The sequence below is a fragment of the Scyliorhinus canicula genome, chromosome 25 (assembly GCF_902713615.1).
Source record: "Scyliorhinus canicula chromosome 25, sScyCan1.1, whole genome shotgun sequence".
In the NCBI taxonomy this organism is placed as follows: Eukaryota; Metazoa; Chordata; class Chondrichthyes; order Carcharhiniformes; family Scyliorhinidae; genus Scyliorhinus; species Scyliorhinus canicula.
Genome location: NC_052170.1, coordinates 14,158,658 through 14,176,366, shown reverse-complemented (window position 1 = coordinate 14,176,366; position 17,709 = coordinate 14,158,658). Strand labels below are relative to the sequence as shown.

General features: G+C 49.8%; 1 protein-coding gene across 1 annotated transcript in view; it reads right to left on the bottom strand.

Moving 5' to 3' along the window:
- Positions 1-17,709, bottom strand: part of LOC119957256 (podocan-like protein 1) — a 171,303-nt gene that overhangs the window by 133,518 nt on the left and 20,076 nt on the right. Inside the window, exon 2 of the mRNA XM_038785105.1 lies at positions 6,924-6,988. The gene's annotated coding sequence lies outside the window, so the exon portion shown is untranslated. The remainder of the gene's footprint in view (positions 1-6,923; positions 6,989-17,709) is intronic.

The window sequence follows — 17,709 nt, the reverse complement described above, 5'->3', positions numbered from 1 at the left end:
CTGCCAGAACTAACGGGACTGTACTCGGCTGCGATGCCCCCCCCTCCCGTAGTCGAATAGCTCGTCGACCAAAACGGAAAGAACGGTTGAGCTACAAAACGGAAAGAATAGTTGAGCTACAGGAAGGTCTGCCAACACCCATGGAACTGAGCCAAGCACAGGACAACCCCCCACCTCCCCCCCCCCCCCACCCACCCACCCCATCCACCACCACCCCCCACAAATTCGGAAAGGAATAAGGAGAAGTGGAACAAATACCATCCAGTAGCTTATTTCACAACAGGTGGGATTTGACTGGAAGGCTGACAACAGCTGTAGTGGCCTGAACAGCCATTTAGGGACAAGCTTGAGAAATAGCATGAATATTGGGAATGGGCGGAGAGGAACTTTCATGGGTGGGAGCTCAGGGGGGGGGGGGGGGGTGCAGTAACTCGACATGACCACCTGTTGTGCTAAAGAGCAGCAAGGCCTAGGCTGTCCCCAATAGGCGAGGGCCTGTTCGCAGCCAACGCCAAAGAGTCGAGTGAAGTAGGTCCGCCATTTTGTTTTTAAGGGGGGGGGGGGAGGGGAGGTTTGGCACCAAGCCTGCCTGGCTGGTACTTTTAAACCTGAGATAAGACTATAACTTGCTGAAGGAATAAGCAGAGGGGATTTACAAAAATAACAGAGATTCTGTTTCCCGACCATGGTCAAGTGGGCAGGGTGCTCTGGTCCCGTCTGTGGCATTCCAGCCAAACCTCCATTCACCGTCAGCGGTACCAGAACAACCCAGCTGCGAACGAGGGCCGAAGGTTTCAGCCAATTTTAAAGCAAAAAGATTCATTACCCAATGGCTGATGCGCGACTGCCATCCAAACAGCCATCCTTCCCTCTCCCGACCCATCATTTTCAATACTGATGAAGAGAAATGTTCAAATAAATGACAAAAATCCCCCCCGATCTTTTTCAATGTCCCGATTTTTTTTTTACTTCAGGGTTACACACAGCAATGTCCTGGAGACTGATCTTCAATTCAATAAGGGCGGCACAGTGGTTAGCACTGTTACCGTACAGCACCGGGGACCTGGGTTCAATTCCAGCCTTGGGTGACGAAGTGGAGTTTCACGTTCTCCCCGTGTCTGCGTGGGTTTCCTCCGGGTGCTCCAGTTTCCTCCCACAGTCCCACGATGTGCAGGTTAGGTAGATTGGCCACGCTAAATTGCCCCTTAGTGTCCAACGACGTGCCGGTTAGGTGGGGTTGCGTGGATAGGGCAGGGGACTGGGCCGAGGTAAGGTGCTCTTTCAGAGGGTCGGTGCAGACTCGATGGGCCGAATGGTCTTCTTCGGCACTATAGGGATTCTGTGGAATCCCTGGAGACTCCAGGCCAATCCTGAGGGTTGGCAACCATATTGGAGACGCAGGGGCCATCAGACAGGAAGCGAGCAAAAGTCATTGTACTTGCTTGAGTGTAAAAACTAGTCAATAACCACAGGACTGACTAAACCTTTCCTCCCATTAGTTTGTAATCTTGCTGCTATCTCCCGTAAGACGGGCATTGATCATCTGCCTAAATTTGATCATCTATACGCATTTTGGGAAAAAAGTTCGAACTACTATCAAATAATTGCCGTTCTCCACGTGAAATAAGTGTCAGAGGTCAGAAGGTCAAGGTCTATGCACCGTGCATCGTATAAGAGGTAAGACTGATGGGTTGAGCGTGTGGATTGACACATGGAATTATCTCCTTTTTTTAATAAATTTAGAGTGCCCAATTCATTGTTTTCCAATTCGGGGGCAATTTAGCGTGGCCAATCCCCTTACCCTGCACATCTTTGGGTTGTGGGGGCGAAACCCACGCAGACACGTAAACTCCACACAAATGTGTGGAGAATGTGCAACCTCCACACGGACAGTGACCCAGAGCCGGGATGGAACCTGGGACCTCGGCGCCGTGAGGCAGCAGTGCTAACCACTAGGCCACCGCATTGCCCGTCACATGGAATTATGACATTGTCAGAGACGTGGTTAAGGGAGGGGAAGGGCTGGAAACCTCATATTCCTGGGTATGGGCAAGACAGAGGAGGGTGTAAAAAGGGAGGGGGTGTTGCACCCCCCCCCCCCCTCCCCCCCCCCCCCCCCACCCAATGACGTCAAGCCTATTACAATCTCATTTAGAGAGGAAGAAAGCTGGAGAAATACGACTTGACCCATTCATTCAATTTTCCCATAAACTGTGTGGTATTTACCCCTCTGGAAGCCTGTACTTTCTTGGGTTGTGCTATGCACAGATATAGCGCGGGTGGGTTGAAGCATTTGAGAGGCCACATCACCAATCGTGTGCCAGGCACCAACGGCACTTGACCAAAACCACATTGCAAAATTACCCAGAATTCACTACAATGCGGGTCAATGCCAGACGGAGCTCACAGCTGATTGGTGCGGTAACGAATACGTCCTCTGAGAGGGGAGTAGAGGAAAAATCACGAGGTGCTTAGGGATCGAACCTCGTCGCTATTTGCTTTGAGGGATTGTTTGGGGAACCGGGGGAGGGGGGATTTGGCCCTCTCACGGGCTTCCCTCAGCAGAGGTACACCACATGAACCTATCCCATCCCCCAATGGAGACGTTGCGTGTTCATCATCGTTAGAAAGGCGGAAGAACGGCGAAGATGGAATGGGGGAATGTTATGTATCAGAAAGAGCTGGGAAAATAAGGAGTAAAAACATGCCTGGGTTGCTGTTATCATGTAGATCGATAATATAATTCTTACGGGAGGTTGAAAATATCCTTTCCCATGGTCAACCAAACACAAGGAACAGTGGTGGCTTTCATTTCGACTGGCCCCTTGCCATCTCTTTAACAATAACAGATTAAGAAAACAAAACAGTTCTGATTGCGACAGACCACGGAATTTCAAATTCATTCCCAGGAGCTTTGGTTGTCAACATTTCTGTATATTTTCATTGAGCTCTGTTCTCTTACGCTTAAAGAAAAGGGCAATATGGGCAGTACAGGACACGGAACAAATCCCATTCTCTCTCGCACAGGTAGGCCGCCCAAACACACACACCCATCAAACCCACCCTGCCATCTGAGGCTGGTTTAGCACACTGGGCTAAATCACTGGCTTTGAAAGCAAGACCAGGGCAGGCCAGCAGCATGGTTCAATTCCCGTACCAGCCTCCCCGAACAGGCGCCGGAATGTGGCGACTAGGGGCTTTTCACAGTAACTTCATTTGAAGCCTACTTGTGACAATAAGCGATTTTCATTTCATTTCATTTCAAACCATCCAACTAATCCTCTCAACTAACGTGCCTGGATCAGCTTTTATCCATTGGATACTGGTGTCACTGACTGGGCCATCATTTATCGCCATACTTTAGGGCGGCATGGTGACACGATGGTCAACACAGCTGCCTCACGAGTTTACGTGTTCCCCCCCCCCCCCCCCGTGTGTGCGTGGGTTTCCTCCGGGTGCTCCGGTTTCCTCCCACAGTCAAATGCTGTGCAGGTTAGGTGGATTGGCCGTGATAAATTGCCCTTAGTGTCCACAAGGTTACATGGGGTTACTGGGTTAAGGGGATAGGGTGGGGGGAGTGGGCCTAGATGGGGTGCTCTCTCGGAAGGTCAGTGCAGACTCAATGGGCCGAATGGCCTCCGTCTGCACTGTAGAGATTCTATGACTCTATGATTTCAGAGTCAACCACATTGCGGTGCATCTGGAGGCCAGACCAGTTAAGGATGGCAGATTTCCCTCTCTGCAAACGACAATGGTTTCATGGTCATCATTAGACTTTTAATTCCGGATTTTCCTATTGACTTCAAACGTCACCATTTCCGCCGAGGTGGGATTCGAACCCAGGTCACGGGTCCAGTGCCACCCTCTCCCTCAACACTTGGCCAGCTAAATGAAGCATACCCACCGTCAGAATGCAACCGTCAGCCCCCATTGGCTGTGTGGGCCATTACAACATTACAAATGAAAAGAGGAAGATGGCGCAGTGGTTAGCACTGCTGCCTCGCGGCTCCGAGGACCTGGGTTCGATCCCCGCCCCGGGTCACTGTCCGTGTGGAGGGTTCATATTCTCACCCCCACAACCCAAAAGATGCGCAGGGTAGGTTGATTGGCCACGCTAAATCGCCCCTTACTTAGAAAAAGTGCAGTCAGTGCTGTAATTTTGATTCGCAGTTCTGGTCTCCTTATCTGAGGAAGGATGTTCTTGCTCAAGAGGGAGTGCAGCGAAGGTTTACCAGACTGATTCATGGGATGGCAGGACTGATGTGTGAGGAGAGATTGAGTTGCTGGAGTTCAGAAGGATGAGGGGGGATCTCATAGAAACCTATAAAATTCTAACAGGACTGGACAGGGTAGATGGAGGAAGGATGTTCCCGATGGTGGGAGGAGTCCAGAACCAGGGGTCACGGTCTGAGGATACGGGGTCGACCGCTTAAGTCTGAGGTGAGGAGAAATTTCTTCACCCAGAGAGTGGTCGGCCTGTGGAATTCACTACCACAGAAAGTAGTCGAGGCCAAATCGCTGCCTGTTTTCAAGAAACAGTTAGATATAGCACTTGGGGTGAAGGGGGTCAAAGGATATGGGGGGAAAGCGGGATCGGCTAATTGAGTTGGATTTCATAGAAATGTCATAGAATTTACAGTGCAGAAGGAGGCCATTCGGCCCATCGAGTCTGCACCGGCTCCTGGAAAGAGCACCCTACCCAAGGTTAACACCTCCACCCTATCCCCATAACCCAGTAACCCTACCCAACATTAAGGGCAATTTTGGACACTAAGGGCAATTTATCATGGCCAATCCACCTAACCTGCACATCTTTGGACTGTGGGAGGAAACCGGAGCACCCGGAGGAAACCCACGCACACAGGGGGAGGATGTGCAGACTCCGCACAGACAGTGACCCAAGCCGGAATCGAACCTGGGACCCTGGAGCTGTGAAGCGATTGTGCTATCCACAATGCTACCGCGCTGCCACGATCATAATGAATGGCAGAGCAGGCTCGAAGGGCCGAATGGCCTCCTCCTGCTCCTATTTTCTATGTTTCTATGCAAGAAAGGTGACAGCCAATTGACACAGCATGATTCCACAAACAGTGATGCAAGAATGGCTGATAACGATGTCAACTGAGGGAGACATTTGGCCTGGACACCAGGGGAGGACTCCCCCAGAGGTTTCTTTTAAAAATAGCGTCAAGGGATATTTTACATGCGATCTCAAATGGATGATGTCAGCGTGGCATTGTACACTCAGGTGGATGATGTCAGCGTGGCATTGTACACTCAGGTGGATGATGTCAGCGTGGCATTGTACACTCAGGTGAATGATGTCAGCGTGGCATTGTACACTCAGGTGAATGATGTCAGCGTGGCATTGTACACTCAGGTGAATGATGTCAGCGTGGCATTGTGCACTCAGGTGAATGATGTCAGCGTGGCATTGTACACTCAGGTGAATGATGTCAGCGTGGCATTGTACACTCAGATGAATGATGTCAGCGTGGCATTGTACACTCAGGTGGATGATGTCAGCGTGGCATTGTACACTCAGGTGAATGATGTCAGCGTGGCATTGTACACTCAGGTGAATGATGTCTCGTGGCATTGTACACTCAGGTGAATGATGTCAGCGTGGCATTGTACACTCAGGTGAATGATGTCAGCGTGGCATTGTACACTCAGGTGAATGATGTCTCGTGGCATTGTACACTCAGGTGAATGATGTCAGTGTGGCATTGTACACTCAGGTGAATGATGTCAGCGTGGCATTGTACACTCAGGTGAATGATGTCTCGTGGCATTGTACACTCAGGTGAATGATGTCAGCGTGGCATTGTACACTCAGGTGAATGATGTCAGCGTGGCATTGTACACTCAGGTGGATGATGTCAGCGTGGCATTGTACACTCAGGTGAATGATGTCAGCGTGGCATTGTGCATTCAGGTGAATGATGTCAGCGTGGCATTGTACACTCAGGTGAATGATGTCTCGTGGCATTGTACACTCAGGTGGGGACTTGAACCCACAGTTTTCGTGACTTAGCGAGGAGAGCCCTTCCAACGAAACCACCAGCAACACATGAGCTTTGCGTACTTCACAACATCTTTGGGCAGAGCCTGCGGCCTACTTCTGAAGCCTGTGAATGGAACAGCTCAGGTTCCGCAATCGGTCACCTCTATGATCCACTGCACAGTCTGCGGCGGTGAGTGTGGTGTAAGGGCGTGGCACAAATAGGGTTAAGGTGGCACTGAGTACAAAACCACCCACACAGTGATGTAAGAGGCACATGACCCAGACCCCTGGGCTCCATGTGACGTTGAGCAGTGTAGGTCAAAGCTCCTAGCTCGTACCCTTTTCTTGGTATCTGTGTAAATTGTGTTCTCCTAGTTAATGAAGACTTCCAGCTAACCCAGAGAGACTTCTTTCAGATAGTAAGTAAGCAAAGTCACCATAGTCTCAGATGACTACTTTCCCCTTTGAGGGGGGAGAGCTGACTGGGGTGGTGGGGGGGGGGGGGGGGGGGGGGGGGGGGGGTGATTGAATCTGAGGATCACCGCACCTGAAGCGAGTGGCAAGGTCGAGAGGGCGGGGCCTTCATGAATAACCTCAGTCGGTCCGGGGAATTGAACCCGCCCTGTTGGCCTCGCTCCGCATCATCATCCAGCTGCCCAGCCAACTGAATTAAACCGGCCCACCTACATCTTTCAGATCCTATCAATCTGTGAGCAGCATCCTCCCAACTGTTGCCAACTGTGATTAAATGCATTCCTGGAGGTTTCAATACATGACTTGCACCCCCCCCCCCCACCTGCCCCCCCCCCCCCCCCCCCCCCCCCCCCGCCGTGTTCTAGCCATTAATTGATCCACATGTCCATCCTCGTCACGTACAGCCTTCCTACGGCATTCAGAGAGCAAACAGACTCCTTACCTAATTGGATGATGCTCAATTGTTAGCCAAACAATCCTTCCCCGCCATTTTCAATATTTGTATATCTGGTAAAGAGAAATGTTCAGGAAAAAGGTACGGAAAAATAAGTATTTTTCAATGTCCTTGGTGATTTTTCTCCTAATGGCACATAGCAGTTGTCATAATATACACACAGGTATATGATGGTGCACAGACAGGCATTGATTGACACACAGGATGACCAATGAACACACAGAACACAGCAGCCAATCACCAGACAGGACACGGCCACTATCAAGCCAGAGGGCACCAGTTTTCCCGCTCTCTGGGGATGCAGCCTCTGAGACAGTCAGAGCCTGTGGGCAGAAACTAGAACATACACCATGTGGTAGTAAGATAGTCTGGTCAGGTTAGCCTCAGGTCTCCAGTCAACTCAGCATAGTGTAACCCACAGTTAAAGCATGTTCAATAGTTAAGAGTTCAATAAAATAGAGTTGCATTTCTCCAAGTGTTGGAAGCCTGTCTCTCTCACTGCTCTGGTAAACGCAGTCCTCGCAGACCCAGCAGTGTCCTCTGGGTGATTGATCTTCCAGCCCTGGAGACTCCAGGCCAATCCTGGAGGGTTGGCAACCCAAGCAGTCATCAGCAGGTTTACAGCCCTTCGGCCTTTTGTACAATCAGGGTGCATGATGTCAGCTCGTGGCTCAGTAGTTAGCAATCTCTGGGTTCCAGGTTCAATCCCACTCCAGGCCTTGAGCACAAAATTCAAGGCTGACACTCCAGTGCCGTACTGAGGGAGGGCTGCACTGTCAGAGGTGTTTTGCCTCCGATTAGATGTTGTACTGAGGCTCCACCTTGCAGCCGAGGGGGATGTAAAAGATTCTGTGGTACCAGTTTGAAAAGGGATGACTATCCTCAGTGTCCTGCGCCAATATTTATCCCTCAATCAACATAACAAAACCAGATTTTCTGTTCGTTATCACATTGCTGTTTGTGGCTCTTGCTGTGTGTAAATTGGTCCCTCGGAAGAGGTCAATCAGTGCACAAAATTAAAGGTCACGGGATTGGGATTAACATATTGGCATCAATTGGGAACTGGTAAGCAGACAGGAAACAGAGAGTAGGAATAAATAGGTCTTTTTCGGAGTGGAAGACGGTGACTAGTGTGGACGCTACAGGGATGAATGTTTGGGCCCCAGCTATTCACAATGTACATCCATGATTTGGATGAGGGAATCAAATGTAATATTTCCAAGTTTGCTGATGATGGAAAACGTGCTGGGAATGTGAGTGGTGAGGAGGATGTTAAGTGGGCGGCACGGTAGCACAGTAGATAGCACTGTTGCTTCACAGCTCCAGGGTCCCAGGTTCGATTCCTGCCTTGGGTCACTGTCTTTGCAGAGACTGCACGTTCTCCCCGTGTCTTTGTGGGCTCCCTCCGGGTTCTCCGGTTTCCTCCCAGAAGTCCCGAAAGACGTGCTGTTAGGTAATTTGGACATTCTGAATTCTCCCTCTGCGTACCCGAACAGGCACCGGAGTGTGGCGGCTAGGGTGTTTTCACAGTAACTTCGCTGCAGTGTTAATGTAAGCCCACTAGCGACAATAAAGATTCTTCTTATTATTAAGAGGCTTCAAGGCGATTTCGACAAGTTGAGTGAGTAGGGCAAACACACGGCAGATGCAGTAGAACGTGGATAAGGTGAAGTTATCCACTTTGATCGGAAAAACAGAACGGCGGAATATGATTTAAATGGTGATGTACAGAGGGACCTGGGTGTCCTTGTACACCAGTCACTGAAAGCAAGCACGCAGGTGCAGCAAGCAGTTAGGAAGGCAAATGGTATGTTGGCCTTTATTGCGAGAGGAATTGAGTACAGGAGCAGGGATGGCTAAGAAAGGATGTACTTGCCATAGAGAGAGTGCAGTGAAGGTTCACCTGACTGATTGTAGTATGAGGAGAGTTGGGGTCAACTGGGTCTGTGTTCTGACAGGCTGGACAGATTGAGATGATGTTCTCCCTGACTTGGGGGTCGATAACAAAGGGTCACAGACACAGGATATGTGTTGGATTCCAAGTTTAAATACACAAAGAAGGGATTAAAAGCAAGCTTGCCTACCGGGCTGCAGCTTGCCTGTGTACCTGTGTCTCCCCTGACAATCAGTATGTAAGTGTGTGTACGTGTGGGCACGTGAATATATGTGTGTGTGTATCATGTGTGTGTTATGTGTGTGTGTGTGTTTGTGGCTGTCTGTCTGTGTGCAGTGAGGAAGGACAGCTGGAGAAACTCCCTCTCTGACTGTGGAAGTCAACCAGCCAGCAAAATGGCAGCTGGAGAAAAGAACTGAAATTTGGCCAACCTGAAGTGAAGCATGAACCATTTGCCTGCAGAAGCCAAACCAACTGGAATCAACTCGTAACGACCCCAACGCAATCTCCTACCCCTCGCAAGTCAGGGACAGTTAGAATCATAGAATTCCTACAGTGCAGAAGGAGGCCATTCGGCCCATCGAATCTGCCCTGACCCTCTGAAAGATCACTCCTCCTAGTCCCACACTGTATAACTCTTCTATTTATATTCACTTACGACTGGACTCAATTTTTAGTTCTAATCCGTATTTATGTGTTCGCCATTTCTCCGTACCTTTTTAGCAGTTAATAAACTTACTCAATCTTTTTGTAAATTACATTTTAGAGTACTCAATTCTTTTTTTTTCCCAATTAAGGGGCGATTTAGCGTGGCCAATCCACCTACCCTGCACAGAATTGGGTTGTCGGGGGGCGAAACCCACGCAAACATGGACAGTGACCCAGAGCCGGGATGGAACCTGGAACCTCGGCGCCGTGAGGCTGCAGTGCTAACCACTGCGTCACCGTGCTGCCCACAAACGTACTCGATCTCAACTCGAGAAATGAGTTGAATTGGCTCTTTTTTTTAAAAAAAAAATAACGATTGGGTCTGGAAAAGATTTCCAAGGGGAAGGAGACGTAGTTGGACTAAATTGAGAAATGGAAAATGCTGGACAGTTTCAGCAGGCCTGGTGACTTCACGCAGCCTGGTGCATCTCCTCACTAGATGGAGCTGTGCACCAGGCTGAAGCTAGTGATGAATTCGAAGTGGAATCTCGAAAGCTGCCACCAGCATTCCTGCTTCCTATTGAGATCATGACATTTGAAGCAACTATTTCAACACTCTGGCATGTAACTGGAAAGCTGGTCAATGAATGCGTTCACGTAGTGCACGTAGTGGCTGTAACACAAAGTAGCTCACTGGGGGACTCGCTGTGGAGGATTCTGAGCTGGCTCTGCAACGAACTACTCAGCCACCCGCCACCCAGTCACGGCACCCTGCACTCCACCCCGAAGGATGGGGAAAAAAAACAGTAAAACCCGGGAAATGGCTGGCCCGTACATCTTAAAATGGAATTCCACTTCGGACCCAATACTAGCCATTCTCAAGAAGAGGCTGGGGGGGAAAAAAAACCCCAGCAGGTCTGTCAGCATCTATAAGGAGAGAGAGAGAGCAGAGTTAACGTTTCGAGTCTTTTGGCTCTTCGTCAGAACTGAAAGGAGGGAGAAATGCCTTCGAGCTGTGAGAGATTGCAACAAAATGTAGCAACTTTAATAATCTTTATTATCATGGGCGGCACGGTAGCAGAGTGGTTTTGATTCCCGGCTTGGGTCACTGTCTGTGCGGGGTCTGCACGTTCTCCCCGTGTCTGCGTGGGTTTCCTCCGGGTGCTCCGGTTTCATCCCACAAGTCTCGAAAGACGTGCTGTTAGGTAATGTGGACATTCTGAATTCCCCCTCAGTGTACCCGAACAGGAGCCGGAATGTGGCGACTAGGAGCTTTTCACAGTAACTTCATTGCGGTGTTAATGTAAGCCTACTTGTGACAATAAAGATTATTATTATCAGTGTCACAAGTCGGCTTACACTAACACTGCAGTGAGATTACTGTGAAAATCCCCTAGTTGCCACACTCCGGCGCCTGCTCGGGTACACAGAGGGAGAATTCAGAATGTCCAATTCACCTAACAAGCACGTCTTTCAGGACTTGTGGGAGGAAACCGGAGCACCCGGAGGAAACCCACGCAGACACGGGGAGAATGTGCAAACTCCGCACAGACCGTGACCCGGTGGGCAATCGAACCTTGGACCCTGGAGCTGTGAAGAAACAGTGCTAACCACTGTGCTACCGCGCCTTCCATGGGAGCAAAAGATGGATGACTTAGTGTGGGGTGGCTGGATTTGAATTGAGGCAACACATGTGTGGGATATTTCAAAAAAGGGGTTTAATGTGGAGCTCAAAGACCCAAATCTAACGCTGCCAACCCTGACAGGGTCGTGCTTGAGTTTGCAGCATCTACAGTCTTTTGCTTCCTCCGATCATTTGCAAGTTTAACAAATTTTCCCTTCTGGGGACAAACGTAGAAAATAGGAGTGGGGAGGCCATTCGGCCCTTTGAGCCGGCTCCTCCATTCGTTACAAAAATGACTGAACGGCAGCACGGTGGCGCAGTGGGTTAGCATTGCTGCCTCACGGCGCTGAGGACCTGGATTCGAATCCCGACCCTGGGCCACTGTCCGTGTGGAGTTTGCACATTCTCCCCGTGTTTGCGCGGGTTTCACCCGCACAACCCAAAAAATGTGCAGGGTAGGTGGATTGGCCACGTTAAATCGCCCCTGAATTGCAAAAAAAATAATAATTGGGTACTCAAAATTTATAAAGGAAAAAAAAATGAAAATGACTGATAATCCAACTCAGTAACGTGTTCCTGCCTTTCCCCCATATTCTTTGATCCCTTTAGCCCATGGAAGAGGGGGGGGTGGAACTAAAGGGATAAAAGGATATGGGGGGGGGGGGATGGAGGAGCTGGATGGGGGATTCTTGGTGAGTTCCTGCAGAGCATCGTACAGGCGGTACACACCAATGTGCATCGGCAGGGGAGGGGGTGAACGAATGGGGACTCGATCAAGTTGGCTGCCCCAATTGAGAACTTGGCTCCATTCACTGTGCTCACCAAAGCACGTGGATTGAGCTGCAAGTAGGACCCAACTAGACGCTTAAGCCTTGTCTGAATCAGTTGATTCTCTCAGCACGTGTTGTGAGTCTGTGCAGCAACTTGGTGGTGAGGTGCAGTTGACTTGCTTCTGCCTAGGCCTTGGGAAATGATTGTGCTGGGTTTTGCAGAGGCCTTTGCCTGAGGGAGGACTCAAGGAGTCACTCAGTTCAAGGGCAATTAGGGACGGGCAACAAAATGTCGGCCCAGCCAGCGATGCCCACATCCCACTAAATAATAAAGCATATGCAGACTGAGTTACGGGGAGGGACTACGGTTTCACGGGCCTCCTGGCCTGAAATGTGAGATGTAGCAGAGTGTTGTAGGGGGCCCCGAAAAGAGAAGTCAAACTTAGTTTATTTCCAGCTCACAGTGAGGAAATGTAACAACAGTCCAAGTGCCAACTGGGACCATCCTGAGATGCTGGCGCTCTATTGGGCCGCCTTTTATCTTGGGGGGAATTAGCGAGCCCCACAGTCTCTGGCCTCCGCCTGTATTTCACGAGCCCCACGGGGAGATCGATCGGGTCATCCTCGTGGGTCTGTCGGGGGGGTGGGGGGCTGTAATACAGAGAGAAGCTTTGAGAAGAGGGAGGAGGAAGTGGATGTGGGGCGTCTCCAATCAGAAGAGCCTACCCACCTTGGGGTTTTTGGGAGCCCTCCTTTTGCCGACGCCTCGCCCAGGACTCGGTGACGCTTGTCCGACATGGAGTTGGACGCTGAGCTGTGGCGCCCCCTACTGCCCAAGCTGGAGACTCAGAGACAATGGCGCCCACACCCACCGTCGTCCCAAATACATCTGTCTCCTTTTGAGTGGGAGCAGGGGACACCTCTGACATATCCCAGGACACACCACCCATCGGAGAATCCACGATGGTCACCCAGACGAGACGAGTAAGATCGCCTTCTCATTGTGGAGAAACAAGTGAGGTGAAAGAGTTTGTGACTTCCCCAGGATTCCCGAGGTCGTGGGGAAATTGAGCAAATCATTCATTGGCTGTAAAGCATTTTGAGGAGTCTTGAGGATGTCCTGAAAGTCACCGCACTCTTCCGACCTTCCTACGACCATCGTACGACATCCGTTAGTAATCAACCCGAACTGTCCACTCCGCAAGTGGATGTTCGACTTTCCTGCACGCTATAACTGGATGTAAGGGCTGTGTTGTGAAGATACGCAGCAGTTTGAGACACTTTGCGTGGGATTTTCCAGTAAGGCCCCCCCCACCACAGGACCAGAAGATTCCTTCGGCAGGAAGTGCAGGAAAATCCCACCCTTTGTGATAGAGGCACAGCGGTTAGCATTGCTGTCTCACAGCGGCAGAGTCCCAGGTTCAATTCCCGGCCTGGGTCACTGCCTGTGCGGAGTCTGCACGTTCTCCCTGTGTCTGCGTGGGTTTCCTCCGGGTGCTCCGGTTTCCTCCCACAAGTCCCGAAAGACGTGCCCGTTAGATGGATCAGCCATGCTACATTTTCCCCATGTATCCAAACGATGTGGTTAGGTGGGGTTACGGGGAACGGGTGCTGGAGTCGACCTGGGTGGGGTGCTCTTTCAGTGGGTCAGTGCAGACTCGATGGGCCGAACGTCCTCCTTCTGCACTCTTGGGATTCAATGGCATTTCAAAATGACCAATTGAGTGGTGGACGATACCCAGCTGGGCAGACGAGTTACAACTTGTTCAAACTTCTGCCAGTGCTACTCTTGTGCTTGGTGCCAGGGGGCAGAGTGTTGGCTGGGTGGGAGAAGTCTTCTCTGAACACAGGCTGAGGTGATTCGCCCTTTTCTTTCTCATGGAAGACATTTAACTTCCCGCATCACTCTTTGTTTCTCGCCCGGAGCAGGAAATGAAATGAAAATCGATTATTGTAACGACTAGGCTTCAATGAAGTTACTGTGAAAAGCCACTAATTGCCATGTCGGCGGATGTCATCCCACAGGAATTAAAGACACACCCTTGACAGCAGCAACTTAATCTGCTTCTCACACCAAAAAGAAGAGTGTAGAAATCTATTATTGGGGGTCACTGGGAATCCGGTCATTATCATGGTGCTGTCAGTGGGAGCTTTCTGAGCATAAATTGGCTCCATCTTTCTTACATGTCTACAGAGAATCACAGAATTGTTACGGCGCTGAAGGAGGCCATTCAGCCCATTGTCTCTGCACCGCCTCTCCAAACGGGCATCGTGACTTAGCGCCCACTCCGCTGCCTTATCCCCCGCACCCCTGCACATTGTTTCTATTCAAATAATCATCTACTCCCTCTCCAGTGCCTCAATTGAACCGGCCTCCACCACACTTGCAGACAGTGCATTCCAGACCTGAACGCTGTGCGAAAACATCACATTTACTTCTTTTGCAAACCACTTTAAATCTGTGCATTCTCGTTCTTGATCCTTTCAAGAGCGGGAGCAGTTTCTCCCTGTCTTCTCTCTCCAGCCCCCTCATGGTTCTGAACATCATTTTGGCGCCCAGAACTGTACATAATATTCCAGCTGAGCTCTAACTAGCATCCTGTATAAATTCAGCATAACCTCCTTGCTCCTGTACTCTAAGCCCTATTAGTAAAGTCCACAAATATGTTCTTTATTAACTGTTCCCTCCACCTATCCTGCCACCTTCAATGATCTCTGCATAGATACATCCAAATCCCTCTGCTCCGACACCACCTTAGGAATATTACCCCTTATTTTATATTGTCTGTCCATGTTCTTCCTACAAAAATGCATCGTCTCACACTTCTCCGCACTGAACTTCATCTGCCATCTATCTGCCCACTCCACCAACTTGTCGATGTCCTTTTGAAGTTCTAAACTGTCCTCGTCACAGTTTACAATACTTCCAAGTTTTGTGCTATCTGCAAACTTTGAAATTTTCCCTGCCCGCCAAGATCTGGATCATTAATATATATCAGGTAAAGTAAGTGTTCCAATCCCGATCCCCGGTGAATATCACTACAAACCTTCCTCCAGCCTGAAAAATATCCATTGACCATTACTCTCTGCTTCCTATTATTCAGCCAATTTTGTATCCATGTCACTACTGTCCCTTTTATTCCATGATCTATACCTTTTCTCACAAGTCTGTTGTGTGGCACTGTATTGAATACCTTTTGAAAGTCCTAAGTATACCACATCAACAGCATTACCCTCATCGACCCTCTCTCTTACCTCCTCAAAGCACTCCAGCAAATTAGTGAAACACAATTTCTCCTTTAGGAATCCAGGCTGCCTCTTCCGAATCAATCCATGTTTTTCCGTACGACTGCTAATTCTATCCCGAATAATTTAATTCGAGAAATTTCACCACCACCGAAGTTCAAATTGGCTGTTCCATACGTGTTGGACTTTTTCTTACAACTCTTTTTTGAGCGAGGGAGTAATGTTTTCAATTATCCCGTCCTCTGGCACACACCACCCCCCCCCCCCCCCCCCCCCCACCAAGTCCAGGGAAGACACGAGGATTATGGGCCAGTGCTCCCGTAATTTTAATTCTCACTTCCTTCAATATCCCTGGATGAGGAGGAATTTCTTCAGCCAGAGGGTGGTGAATCTGTGGAACTCTTTGCCGCAGAAGGCTGTGGAGGCCAAATCACTGAGTCTTTAAGACAGAGATAGATAGGTTCTTGATTAATAAGGGGATCAGGGGTTATGGAGAGAAGGCAGGAGAAAGGTGATAAGAAAATTATCAGCCCGACAACCATCGGTTTGCCCCCGGGAGTATGGATGGGGGGGGTTTCGAGTATGGCGGCGGGCGGGGGTGGGAAGGGTGGGCGATATGTTCCTGGAAGGGAGCTTTGCGAGTTTGAGGAGCTTGGAGGAGAAATTTGGGCTGGTAAGGGGGAATGATTTTAGGTACCTACAGTTGTGGGACTTTGTTCGTAGACAGGTCCCATCTTTCCCACGCCTCCCGCCAATGGGGATCCTAGACAGAATAGTCTCTAGGGGGGAAAGAAGGGGAGGGTACAGTCTCGGGTATTTATAAGGTGCTCATGAGGGAGGAAGGGTCCCAGACGGAGGAACTGAAACTTAAATGGGAGGAGGAGCTAGGCGGGGAAATGGAGGACGGGCTGTGGGCAGAGGCCCTGAGTAGGGTAAATTCGACCGCAACATGTGCCAGGCTCGGGCTGATCCAATTTACGGTCGTTCACCGGGCCCACATGACGGTTGCTCGGATGAGCAAATTCTTTGGGATAGAGGACAAATGCGCTAGGTGCGCGGGAGGACCAGCGAACCACGTTCACATGTTTTGGGCATGCCCTAAGCTGAGGGGGTACAGGGAGGGATTTGCGGGCGTCAAGTCCCGGGTGCTAAAAACAAGGGTGGCGATGGGTCCAGGGGTGGCAATTTTTGGGGTTTCGGAAGACCCGGGAGTCCAGGTGGAGAAAGAGGCCGATGTTTTGGCCTTTGCTTCCCTGATAGCCCGGCGACGAATAATATTGGCGTGGAGGGACTCAAAGCCCCCGAAGACTGAGTTGTGGCTGCGGACATGTCGGGTTTCCTGGGTATGGAAAAAATTAAGTTCTCCTTGAGGGGATCTGTACAGGGGTTCGCCCAGAGGTGGCAACCATTTATTGACTTATTTGCGGGAGAGTGACCGTCAGCAGGGGGTGGGGGGAAGGGGGGGAGGTGGGTAGAGTAGAGTAGAGTAGGAGGGGAAAAATGGCGGGTAGTACCGGTGGGAGAGGAGCGGGCTTGTGCAGTATGTTACGATTGAAGTATTGAAAGTACATGGATGTTTGCACATTTTTGCCCTTCTTGCTTTCTTTCTGTTGATGTCTGTAACTGTTTACAAAGCCAAAAACTACCTCAATAAAATTGTTTATTAAAAAAAAAAGAAAATTATCAGCCATGATTGAATGGTGGAGCAGATTCGATGGGCCGAGTGGCCTAATTCTGCTTCTATGTCTAATGGCCTTATGCTCTTACACCTCATCTGGTTCCGATGCCTTGTCAACTTTCAGTCTATCCGACAATTCTTCCTCATCAATTTCGAAGGGACTTCGAAGGGAAGCTATTGGTTGAAAAGTACTTTGAGATGGCTGTGAAAATGCAAATCTTTCCATTTTTAACACCTCCAGGACAGGCGCTCGATTCGAATATAATCCACGGGGAAGTTCGGAAATGACTGTCGTGGTCTAACCTGGAGATCTATTTTATGTTATACAAGACAGGTTCTGACCAGTACCAATAATGTCCCAGGTTTTCTGTTACTTCCTTCTGGGAAGTGTTTGGGATGTGAAAGGGCCAATGAATAGAGGAGTAACGAGACTTAGGGACTCAGATACAAAGGATGAGCGGTTCTAAAAATTGATCGGGGAGAAGGTGTTGACCCTGGACGGTCAGGTGGGGCGGTGGGTTAACACCCCTGTCTCTGAGTCAGAAGCTCCTGGTTAGAGTCCCACCCCAGGACTTGACGGAGGAAGGTGCACTCACAACGCGGCCAAACAGGTTGAGCGTGTCACCTGCAAAATCCGTCCAAACATGTCAATGGCCGGCGGTAAGAGTGGGAGTGATTCCCGGTCAACCATGTAGTGGAAAGAATATTGGAGTCTATCCATAGCTCCAGACTGCACCGTACAAGTAAAAGGTGTGTCACCACAACCAGGCTAGTGTTTGATCAATTGCAGCCTCACTTGACCCAGCATTGCAACACAGGTGAAATTAGATTTTATTTTATTGAGTTGAGCCCAATAAACCAAGTTCGTAACTTAAACACAAGTATAATTAAATTGTCAGAAAATGTCACACACA